A 13,832-nucleotide genomic window follows, 5' to 3' on the forward strand; every position below is an offset into this window, starting at 1 on the left:
AGAAAATCGTTGCTTAACATTTCTTGATCTTTCAATTCTTTCAACTGCTTTATTTAAACTGAACTCATGTTTGAATAAAATTTAATCAACCATGACAAATCTAAAAGCATAAAAAAAATATTGTTAATCTAATTTTTACTATCATTTTGTTTGTTAAAAAAAAGTAAGACTTGATACTTGCAAAACAACCTCTTACTGGGTGACTGCCAAATAAATTTTAAAAAAAATAAAATCATAGTTTGTTAAAATTTTTAAAGAATAACGTCAAATCGAACAAATATTGTTTATTATATTTATGACAAACCAGTTGATTTTCTCAAAAAAAAATATTTCACGTCATTCAAAGACTCATCAAAATGACCAAATAATAAATCCACAATTACTCCCCAGAGGCATTTATCGGTGCAAAATTTCATGGAATTTTTTGACCAATCGCAATATTCAATTTTTTTTTCATCCAAACCACTTTTTAGTCACGTTTGCTTAAAATAATACAAATAAACATCGCATGAATTGAAAAACAATTATTATTGCAATAACAAATGCGGATTAAAAACACAATCCCTGTTGGAATATTTAATTACTTTTGACATTCGGGAACTGCAGATCGCTAAACTATGAGTGAATGTTTACGCTAGAATAATTTGAATGCAATTTCACGATATCGCCTTTAAATCCTTGCATTGTTTAGCTTATGAGCTATGAAACAGAATATTTGATACTTTATACTCCAGTAAACACTGTTAAATGTCAGGCTTCTGAGACTTAGAGATAAGAGAAGACCTTATTTATGACAGTTTCTCCTATTATGACGTAGAGTATGAAGAAAAGACGGAGAGAATGAAAATAATCGATTGTGAAAATATTATATATTTAAACAATATTTATTTTCGAAATAAAACAGAAATTGGCATTTAGGTTTTCAAAATGGTAATTTATCATTTTTAATTAAAATAAAAAAAATAAAATAAAAAAATTAACATAATATAATAAGTTTGTCCAAATTTTTGTTTATAAAATATTGAGAATAAAAAAAAACTAGTTTAAGTTCATAAAAATTTAATTTTTTTTTCTTGAGCGTCTCCTTTTTTTAAAAATAGTTCGGGAAGATGTTTGGATACATTTTATGAAGGTTTTTGCTAATAAAAAGAACTTATCTTATTTTATATTATTGTTGAAGTATCATATGAAATATCTTTTGTATTGAAGCATAAATCTTACTTCCGACTTTGTTACTAGGATACGCTGGTACATAATTTGGGAAGAATCTAACACACGGTACATAAAATATCTCCGCTAGTTAAAAAAAAAAGAAAAAAAATAATAATCTCCACCATGGATAGTGCTCAAGAAGTAGCATATGCAAGGTATTACTCAGAGCATATGTGTATTACATATATATATATATATATATATATATATATATATATATATATATATATATATATATATATATATATATATATATATATATATTTATATATGTATATATATATATATATATATATATATATATATATATATATATATATTTATATATATATATATATATATATATATATATATATATATATATATATTTATATATATATATATATATATATATATATATATATATATATATATATATATAACGTCTAAAATTTGAGTAGTGTGGTAATCAATCATAGGTAGAATGGTGGATGTTAAATTTGTATGTAGTGATTACTTAAATCAGACAATGACAGTTTAAATGCCCTGTGAATGCCCAGATTTTTATATTCTTTTTCTTCGTTGCTGGGAATCGATCAGGCAAATATCAGCTTAAAATGTATTGTATTATCTTTCGTGTAGAACGTATGCCATTTTTTAGTGTGTAAAAATTAGGGGTATCATACATTGGAAACTAAGCTTAAGTTATATTTATTATTAATGGCTATATTATAAAGTAAAACTGGTAGAAATGATATATGAAGAAGTTGCGAGTGATTTCACTGGAACACATTAAGAAAGTCTTCAAAATTTCCAAAAAGCTGAAGGACACTGAATCCCAAAAAATGTTGATTTGAATCCTTTGTGATAGTACCTCCAATCTTATTTTAATCTGATCTAGAATGGGGATCAACTCTCGTCAGTCCGGCAACATGATTTGATCACATATTGAAAATAAGAATAATGATCTGAGATTCTGTATAACTTCTTATATGTATGTTGTATATTGTTAAAACAACATACTTTTGAATACTTTGTGATGTTTTTTTTTAAAAAACAACCTTGTTCGTCTTATAATATTTTACAAAAAAAAATTTTCACGCTTGATTTGTTTGAAAAAATAGGATGGACAAACGTATAAAAAAATCTGAAGATAGAATTTATTGTATTCAGTCAAATAGTTTAAAAAAAAATATTGATATGAAAATAATCACTTGCCCTTAAAAACGTGGAAAACGGAATATATCTGCGCCATAACAAGCTGTCGATATGCTGAGAATTGAATTTACACGTTTTAAGTACTGATGATTTGACGTTTTACATTTTTTTGTATACGAGTAGATGGAAACGTGATTTTTATTCCATGCTCAGGAAATATTTGTCACATATTTTATTAGCAAAAATTCACCCTCATTTCGTTTTTGCTCCTTTCATCTCGTTTTTGAAGGTTGAGCAACGTATAAATCAAACATATAAAGGAACTTGAAATTGAATATTATAATCTACATATTAAAATATGAACTTATTACATACAATTTTTTTTTAAATCATAAAAGTTTCCTAGATTTGGGTTCATATATGCACAGATACATGGATGTGAGGAAGATAAAAAATATATTCAATATTATAGTATTTTGGCGTTCTATCTTAAAAAAGGGCATTTTAAATTACTCTTTGGCTACACAACTGTCCAAACTTAAAACACAGTAAGGAAAATTTTTTGTAGTACGTTCATTTTGCATTTTTGGACTAAGTAGAAATTACTTAGTCCAAAAATGCAAAAAAAACGGACTGCAAAAAAATGTCCCTTACTGTGTTTTGAGTTTGGACAGCCGTACAGTGCTTACACGTATCTTAAAGTAAAGGGTATATATTTTTTAAACATCTCTGTGTACTCTTGCTGGAAGGCAAGTTATTTGTTAGTTAGTTGTATACAATACTTCTATCGAATGACTGCTATATTTTTCTTTATACAATAACAATAGCAACAAGAACTAACAACAATTTTACCAAAAGTTTGTTTACGTTACAGAAAACGTATATTTAATTTGTATTGTATTTTTACGTAATTAAATAAACGTGACTTAAATTTCCTACTAGAAATCGTATCGGTTTATTTCAGCATATTTCATTTTGTCACGTTCTTCCTTTATTTGTCATTAATTTTGATGGGGAAGCTTTGAAAGGGCTTAGTATAAAGCACGTTATACTTTTATATTTTAAGAACTTAAAATTTGTAAGAAAACATTATTACACTTATGCAATACTTACGTAAATAAACCATGCTTAAGAAAAACAGTATAAAAATGCGTATGTACTTTTGTCCGCCTCCGTAGTGTAATGGTCAGCACGCTCGGCTACCGTTCTGGAGGTCCCCGGTTCGATTCCCAAGGGAGGTAAAATAAATAAAAGTGATTTTTTCACTGTAATATTTATTCAATATTACCATGGACTGGTACCTGAAGCGGAGGGCTGATCACCTTTCCTTCATGTGTAAACGATCAAGATAACACTGCGTTTATATGACACAGTGCCCTATGCACCATTGGGGTACGGATAAGGGTTTTATTATTATTTATTATGTACTTTTTAGTTTAAATACAGTAAAAATATTCATATACTTAAAAATAAAGCATTTCCAAACGTTGCAAAGGCCATTGGACACATTTCACATAAAAAATAAAATAAAGTTTGTGTTATATGTAGGATGTGAGTTTCAGAAAACAAAATCTTAAAATAAAAAAGGTTTTTATTAAACTTCTGCACTAGTTATAAAATAATAAATATTGGGGACTTTTTTGCAATGCAAAAAAAATACTCATTGTTATGAGGTATATATACCCATATACACTAATCTTCGTATGATTGAAGACGAAATTTAAAAAAAATACTGTTTTTGATTAACATTTTTTTCAATTAGTTATGGATAATTTATGGATTTTCTTGTCAATATAATTTCAATAAGAGTTGATATAAATAAATAAATTAAATAATCAATCTGGCTTTTAAGTTCAGAAAAACTTTGAAACCGTTAACTAGAATATCAAAGGAATATAATAATTGGAAACGAGAAGTAAGTTTACGAAACCCTTAAACTTTAGAGACGAAAAAAAGAAAACTCTAAAGTTTTCAAACATTCAAGGAAATAAGCTAACTTCAAAATAACAAAGGTTGACTTGGTCAGATTTTGCAGTAAACTCACGATGTTCATTTACAGTTCATTTATGTTTTCCAGCGATAGCTAAACTGGCAGTACACGAAAGAGTCCTGGTAACAACTGGTCCTGGACTTGATGCAGGCGAAATGCGATCTCTTATATAAATGTGCGGCAAACGACATATGATAGGTGTTCGATTGCTGAGATAAGGAATGAATGCAGGGCTGATATCACTATCGATAGAATTAGGAAGGGTGTGTCGAGATAATTTGGAACAAATAAGTGAGGAAAGAACATTAAAAATAGATGAGACGAATGTAGTAAAGGAGCAGAAAAAGACCAAGAAAAAATTTGTATGATCGAGTATTTCAAATACTTTAAATTGGTTTGTATGAGGAAATGCATGAATGTGAAGTTTGTTTGCAAAGGCAGAGTGGTGAGGCGTTCCATAATCTCTGCCTACCTTTGCAGAGAAGCGGCACATAAGTTTGTTTAGTTTGGTAGATATTTTTCAAAATGTTTGTCAAATTACTGAGGTAAACAGAACGATTTATACAAAAATAATCGCTGCTACGGCACCTCGAACGATTGAAATTTCCCCTCTCTTTATGAATCTTACGTTATTTTTCCTTAGATGTATCTATTTTCATGTTCACGTCTTTCTTTTTACATACAAATTGAATATCTTAAAACGTCGTGTACACCTCATAATGTCTCCGAATCACTCAGATAAGCGCAAACATCAAAGCTGATAGCGGTGGAAAGTATGCATTAGCCAAATTGTAGAACAACCAATTTCCATACGCCATCATCTCTTTTCACTACCTTTCTCTGTTATTCCACGAATATCCTCTCTCCGTACTATATTCACTCCATACTACATTCAATCTCCTTATATGCTCTCTTCAAAGAGTCTCAATTCCCCGTAAGCATTATTGCATTCGCCAACATGTCGAGAAATAGGAAAATTTTACTTGCGTTTAAATATAAACATGTTGTATTTAATAATGAACCTCATTTTTTTTTATAATAAAGTCTACATGCGCTTTAAATAAACGCAGTAGAAAATATTAGACAAGCTTTGAATGTTGAAGTTCCATGATATTTCATATTTGATATTTAATATCCTACTGTGTCAATTTTGACTTAGTTTTTACGAAAATAAAAAAAATATACGGATTTCAAAGATTTGCGATTAAATCACAGGTTCTCAACATCACTTTCACCACCGCCTTATGGGATATTTTTTTTCAAGAGCGTCCCCAATTTTTTTTCACTTACTATTTGTCACGAGTCTGAAACAGCCTTTGTCACGATTATATTTTATCTTGTTATTTCCTTCTTCTTCTTCAAACCCTTATCCGCACCCCAATGGTGCATAGGGCACTGCATCTTATAAACGCAGTGTTATCTTTGTTATCGTTGTTAACACATGAAGGAAAGGTGATCAGCCCTCCTCTTCAGGTACCAGTCCAGGGTAATATTAAATACATATTAGAGTGAACCACTTTTATTTATTTAAACCCCCCTCTGGGAATCGAACCCGGGACCTCCAGGACGGTAGCCGAGCGTGCTGACCATTACACTACGGAGGCGGACTAAATTGGCGGTGGACTGAATTATAGTGTTATTACACTAATTTTATATAGTTGTAAACGCCTACCCCTACCCTGCCCCTCTGATAGTCTCAAAAGCCCATAAGGGGCCGTTATCGCTCACATTAAGAATCTAGAGATTAAATGATGACTTGATCCACAATTACAGATTTACATTTATAGTTAATAACGGTATTATTTATTGATTCGGCATTAAATTTTTGGAATAACGTGTTATTTTTTTTAAATTAAACACTTGAATATACCACATTAATGAGTTTTATTTATATAAACGACTAGTTTCGAAAACCTACAGATGTGTTCATCTTCTGGAAAAAATTAAAACTAACCAACAAAAAATATATTTAGGGGTATATATTGTTTAACAAATATAGGGAATGGGGGGGGGGGGGTAAAAGATGAGTATAAACTAGTCGTATATATAAAAAAAATCAGTGTTTGATTAAACATTTAACACATAAATTAAAATGGAGTACTACAAATTAAACGCCAAATCTATAAATATTTAACATTTTTATTTATACAAATTACTCCAGTATTGTGAAAATACATTATGATTTTTTTATAAAATATTTTAATATGATTTTTTAAATATTTATCAATCAATTAATAAGTTAAGATGTTAGGAGTATTATATGAAATAAAATCTAATTTAAAATCAACAAACGCGTTTAATTTTAGCTCCAATCTTAAGTACGACATCAAAGGGATCTTGCAACTCGCTCTAAAGTACGTGTTTTAGAGTTTTGAGACGTGATCGGTTTCACATGAAAGATGCACACTTTTTGCCGAATATCTTTAAACAAAAGGCTCCACAGCATCCCCATTATTTGCGACCAAACCAGCGCTCGAGGGTGGCTCACAAAGCCCTCTCAAGCGGGGTGATAATGTCAACCCTAAAAATACGTGTTCCACTTTTCGGGACAAAAATATGAAGATTACAAAATGCTCGTGTCATCGCTATCGGTTCTATTTTCGAGAACATTTGAAACCAGTGGATTTTATCACTTAGATATATTGATAAGTTTTGGGGTATGATATCCATTGATTGGGGTGGATAAATGCCAAAATGATGATCAACTTTAAAAAAAAAAATTAGCTCAATGTGAACTCAGTATTTTGAATGTGAAAAAAGTTATTCGTGAATTCTGGGTTTGTATTTATGAATATGGGTGTCTGAGTATTAACAGGGTTCATATCCAAACTTCCACATTTTTTCATCTATAATAATAATAATAATAAACCCTTATCCGCACCCCAATGGTGCATAGGGCACTGTGTCATTTAAACGCAGTGTTATCTTGATCGTTTATACATGAAGGAAAGGTGATCAGCCCTCCGCTTCAGGTACCAGTCCAGGGTAATATTGAATAAATATTACAGTGAAAAAAATCACTTATATTTATTTTACCCCCTTGGGAATCGAACCCGGGACCTCCAGAACGGTAGCCGAGCATGCTGACCATTACACTACGGAGGCGTACGTTTTCATCTATAGTGAAATATTAATATAAACAACTCCTAAGTGAAGAATTTGTAAACATAGATTTAGACACTCTCAAATTATTGTTAATATTTTGTAAAATATTGTTTAAATAAAATCAAAATATTGTGAACTGGTATAAGTTTAATAGAAACTGAAAATGATGTTTTCGGGAGCCTTCAGTCTGAAAAACCATTTTGGGAATAATCTAACATACGTGTCATGAAGGTCTTTGCTAATTAAAATAAAAACTTAAAACCATCAAACAAAGTGCCAAAACAGTAGTAGAAGTATGTATATACACAACTTACTTAACCAGCCTATGACAGGGCTTACGACCTGTTATAGACTGGTTAAGTGAGCACTGTACACACGTGCAACATTGTACAATATATTCTACTATAATTGACAACCACGTTACTCATTTTTTTGGAAATTCTACATATGTATATCATTAATCTAATTACAATGCACAAGTGAGTTGTCTTAAGCCATCCATGGTTAGACTGGGAAAGTTTTTATTTACCAAAGACCTACAAAATTTTGAGTGTGTCCAAATACTTGTTCACAAAATCTGGATTATCTCCAATTACAGGAGTTATTTTCATATTATTTTTTGGCATTTCATCAAAGATGAAGAAGAATATGGAAGTCTTTGCATTTACATCTCACCAATAGATGTCTCTAGTGAAGTTTTAGTGATTCAAGAACAAGGTTCCTAAATTGGTTCATATATATAGAACTTCCAAGAATTTGAGTAGTGTGGTTGTCAATAATGGGTAGAATTGGTGAATGTTACACGTGTGTAAAGTGATCACTTAAACCAGCCTATGACGGTTGTCAGCCCCGTAAATGCCCAGACTTCCATATTCTTCTTCCTCTTTGATGAAATGCTAAAAAATAATACCAAAGACCTATTTCGGATGTATGCAAGATCCTAACCGGATTATTTACATACTAGGAAATGCCTAAAGACATGATTTTAAAATTGTTGTACAGCTTATAATTTGACAAGATTATTTTTTTTTACAACATTAAATGTTTCTAAATGAATTGTAAACGAGTTATTGACACAATCAATGTACGTATTGCACATATGTACATTTCGCCATATGCATATTACTTGCCTTCATTAAATTAATTGAGAAAATAATGAATACGGAATCATCCAAAGCAATTTACATATTATAAGTCACCCTGGGTATACCTGACTAATTATCTTCTCACGGATATTATAAGGCAGGATTTGGTTGCTCTACGTACTATGAGAGATACTTATATAATTTCATTTTAGCGAGAATTTAACATTTAACAAGTGTCTTCATATGATTGATGCTTTAATTGCCTTTTCTTAGTATATTAGTCTCAAATTCCAGTATCTATTGCAGTAGTCACAAAGTAATATGAGTCTCGGCTTAAAGAAAGTAATCCCTAAAGAAGTACAGAAGGTCACGTATTTTGTCGTTATATTATTTTTATTATCCCTGTGATTACTGAGAGGTTATTTTTATAATGTGCTTTTGTTATGTTCATACTAAAAAGTTTATCATGTTTTAAGAAGCTTTAGGCCTGAGATCATTATATTTAATATGGTTTTATCTTTTTTATCTCAGTTCACGATATTAAGATATTGTTTTTTCCTTATGTTTTTTTCTACATTTTCCTCGTTTTTTTCATGGAAATGTGAAATGAAATTTTTGAGATAAATAAATAAATCGTATTAAGTAAATACAGTATTAAGGGGGCTTCATAATTCAAAAAATATATTTTTCTTCTTGGTGAACTGAAAAAGGCAGAAATAATATGATTTTTTTCGGGTTTTTATATAAAAATGAACCTTAAGTTACTTTTACGATTATTTTAATAAACTTAAAAAGAATTTATATATTTAACTGACAAAAAAAAATTGAGTTTTTAAAAACGGTGCATTTAAATAATCCATTTAGTTTTATATCTATCCCGCCCACAAATTTAGGAAAATCTCCACAATAAAAACTGGAGAAAACGCGTTTTAAAGTTTTCGATAACAAAACGAGAACTTGAATGGTATATCTGGCTCTTCGCTCGTCTGCTTTCGGCTTTATATTTTTGGGAATATTTAGAATTGGCTTCTGTCACTGTGTAAACATATTCTTAAATAGTTTACCCATCGATTTATGTAATAATGATAATGTTTTTTTAACATTTTGAAACACCCCATTCACCGCGTTTTAAATGTTGAATATTTTCACAAGTTAATGTTTGAATATCTTGACTGGTTTTACTTCATCTAGCACTTATCTTATTCAGATGTTACATAAAGTACTGCGTTTAAACGATACGGTATTATTTTAATCATTGATAATATTAAATAAAAGGGAAATATTTGTGTTTTCATTTTTTACAAAAATTCTTCAATTTCATACTATTCCTGTGTGAGTCTAGGCGGCTAATTATAAGAAAATGTGTATCAAATTGTGGTAAAGTGGGTTTGAACCGAGAATCTTTGATTAAAAAATCCGTGACAATTCCCACGGGATCACATCCCGACACATATAGGGTCATATTAAGTAATAATTAATAAACTATTCATATAAAACTGACAATCTAATACAGTGACGTATGCAATTCTTAGGTAAGAAAGCTATACTTATAAGATAAAAAACATTTAAGTTTTCATCAGTTTTGGCCATGAAAATGTTCGTAATTTATTGAAACAGTTCAGTTGATTACGTGGGAGGATATGCTGCACATATTGCGCATAATACGTGACGTATTTACTGAAAACTTTATACCAAACTTGCACAAGCTAAAATCGCTTTGTTTCCTTAGTAAAATTTGCCGAAAACGATGAACTTCGAAGCAAACATATTTAATGTTCTTTTAAAAAGCTTTAAGTCAATTTAATGTAAGCTTTAAGAAAAAAATGCATTGATAAAATATGGACAATACTAAATCCTTTGTTAGGTTTTTTTTGTCTTTTTTTTGTTTTCTTTATGGAACTGCATTTTATGTAATAAAACAACAACTTTGTACATTTTTTTCTACTATTATTTTATTTGACCAGTGACCGGGTTTTGTCGTTACCGTCATACTAGTATGATGATATCAGTAACAATGAAATTCATTGAAAAAAGTGGTAAAAACGATGTATTTGTTGTTTTTATTATATTCTTATTATTGTTATTATATTCAATTAATTAAGATCTACTAAAAAATTTATTTCAAAGAATCAGAAAAGGCGACAAGTTAATCGAGTCGGGACGATTACTGAAGTATACGAAAATCTGCAGATTAGGGACTATTACGATTACTACTGGCCAATACCGGTCTATTCCAATTAGAAATTAATAAGATAACGAAGCGAGATACCGTTTTAAACGAAAGGTTACGTTTAATCTCTAGTATTGGGAATAAAACCTTTATTATGAAATATAACTTATTGACTTAGTAAAAATGATCGAACATGATATTAACTGCAATATTTGATCATTGTCTGTCGCGAAAAATAAATTGACATGTGAACTTGTCATAAAACAGTTCATAATGAAAATGTTGAATTTATTTCGACTTAAATAAATATCAAAACCAAATACGTAGAATGCTTTGTCTGATGCTAAATACAGTGGGACCTCTTATACTGAACACCTCTCATAACGAGTAATTCGCATAACGTGAATTAACGTTAAAAAAACGTGAAAAAGTTGTTACCTTAAGGACCGAGATTTTGCATAACGAACTACAGAGAAAGGGCAAGTCCCTTTTTCATGACATTCACTTGTGAGCCGGGACCTCCATGACAGTCAAAACAAAAAATGTTTAGCTTAACGAGTAAGATTCTAGAAAAAAATTATGTTCGTTATGAGAGGTTCCACTATACTCAAAATCCTTGAAGTAAAAACCGAGCAGAAGAAATCTCTGATACAAAAAATCAAATTTGACGAATAAAATGGAATATAATAGACATGTAAGAAGATATTTAGGTTCAGTTTACTGTGTATTTAAGTTTTTTAAACGTTAAAAATGACTTATGTTACTAGCATTGGTTCGTACAGATGTTAATGTATTCTACAATTTACATAGAACTCTTAGCAAACTTGAAGGTCGCACAGTGGGAGGGCTCGACATATTTATTGTATTTATTCCATTGATCCCGCTAGAAGTGATATACTTAACATACGGAGAAATTTGTTTTGGAAGTGGGTGGTATTAAAGCCAACCATTTGAATAAAATAAATCGGTTCCGTTATGATTTATCCTTTGACACTAAATGAAATTCGAGAAACCGCCTCAAGATGATAAATTATATTTATGTAATATTGTCCGTTTGCTTATCTGGAATATGTACTTAGAGCTTTTATAAACACAGCAAATCTGTAATAAAAAAGTATATTTATTTATATACATATCGTAGTCGTACAGGAGAAAGTGACCAACTAACAAAACGTAAAATGTTCAGGATGGCCATTTAAGTCACTTTTGGTTAGCAAAAAAATAAACATCAATGCAGTTTTTAATTTTTAGCAAGTTAATATATTAAGCCACCGAGTTTAAAATCACTTTGGGATTTTTTCAGGGCAATATTAAAGATAGTAAGATATCAAATAGTCAATGATCACGTTTTTGTAAACAAATGTACCTGGTCACTTTCTCCTGTATGACTACGATATATATATATATATATATATATATATATATATATATATATATATATATATATATATATATATATATATATATATATATATATATATATATATATATATATATATATATATATATATATATATATATATATATATATATATATATATATATATATATATATATATATATATATATATATATATATATATATATATATATATATATATATATATATATATATATATATATATATATATATATATATATATATATATATATAAAAATGTGTGTGTGTGTATGTACACAATAAACCCCTCTATAACGTTGAGATAGGAACCGCGTTATCGGAGGGAATGTTAAAGAGAGTAAATGTTTTTAAATCGATTTAAAACATTAAACTTTTATCTTAACGTTATAGGGGTGTTCAGTGTATAAGTATTTATTTATTTTTTCGCACTTAATTAAAAATTATAAATCACAATACTGTGCTCTGACTGGAGCTTTCTGTGCCGAGGGCACATGTTACGGTTCTTATTTGAAAAACTTTATGAAGGAAAATTGTTTGCGACATGCAATCAAATATAATATGACTGATATGGCCATAAACATATGTAATTAAAAGCAGCGAAAAGGGTTATTAATCTCTTTCTTTTTCATTTCCAAATGTTGAGGTGGATTTTACAAATGTCGTTCAGATTCGTAAAAATTTAGAATACAAAGTTGCAATGAATTTAAAATACTTAAATGAAAAGTATGAAAATAACCAATAATGAAGTAATATAAGATAAAGGGCAAAATAAAAATATATAAAGTACAAATGTAACTTAAATAATAAATGCGGTGCGACAAATCAAAGGATTTTTAGTGGCCTTATCCACTGAGTATATATTAAGGGACTGTATTTATCCCACAGCAATTGGGATGGTCTCATTTCTTAATTTCCGGATGCGCTGCCAGAACCTCTATAATTAGTAGCCTAGAAGCATTTTTGAGAAAAAAGATAACACGTCCAGCAACAAACATTTCCCAGCACTGCAGTATCGAGAAATCTGGAACTATTGTACGAATAGGTCCGCATTATTGTACAGTAATTTCATTTTGTTTTCCATGATGATTGCTTATAGGTTTTTTTAGAAGTTAAAAAAACATAAATTCATTAATTGCCTTAGAAAATGTCCAAGAATTTATAGAATATTCATTTCATATGTCTTAAAAGAGATAGTGGATGTGTAAACTTTGTAATGAATTAATAAAGTTGATCCCTAAAAACAATGCAAGAAATACAATAGACACAATGGATTTAATACCTCATAACAATCAAGATTTGTCACATAGGTCATTTATTTGCCTTAGTCGTTACGTCATATTTTCTAGATAATAACAAAAAATCCGATAAATATTTATTTCTTAACTATGGTTTTCGATACCTAGTTCAAAAGTTTACAAGAATCTTAAGTATTTTGTACAGGAGAACCTCTTGATTACATCTCAGAAACGAAAGAATTGCCTTTAGGGAAAACACTTTTCCTGGTTCTAATAGCTCTTTATTGTCCATAAATATCCAAGTAATCAATGCTACTATCGATATGAAAGAGGCCAAAGTATTTCGGAAAAGTAGTCGACTTTAAAAAAGCGTTGAGACAACTTTTGTCTAATTTCATTTATTGATTCGGCAGTCACTTGGTAAAATCAATTTTCAATTTTTATTTAACCGTTTTAAAATTATTCGGAACGTATCCAAATATTTGTCAAAATAGAT

General features: G+C 29.5%; 1 protein-coding gene across 1 annotated transcript in view; it reads left to right on the forward strand.

The window, feature by feature from the left end:
- The window catches only part of LOC148312834 (trace amine-associated receptor 1), a 144,394-nt gene that overhangs the window by 33,258 nt on the left and 97,304 nt on the right, over window positions 1–13,832 (forward strand). The window lies entirely within an intron of this gene.

This window comes from Brachycentrus maculatus, unplaced genomic scaffold (assembly GCF_059751285.1).
Source record: "Brachycentrus maculatus isolate JH-2025_06_01 unplaced genomic scaffold, ASM5975128v1 h1tg000031l, whole genome shotgun sequence".
In the NCBI taxonomy this organism is placed as follows: domain Eukaryota; kingdom Metazoa; phylum Arthropoda; class Insecta; order Trichoptera; family Brachycentridae; genus Brachycentrus; species Brachycentrus maculatus.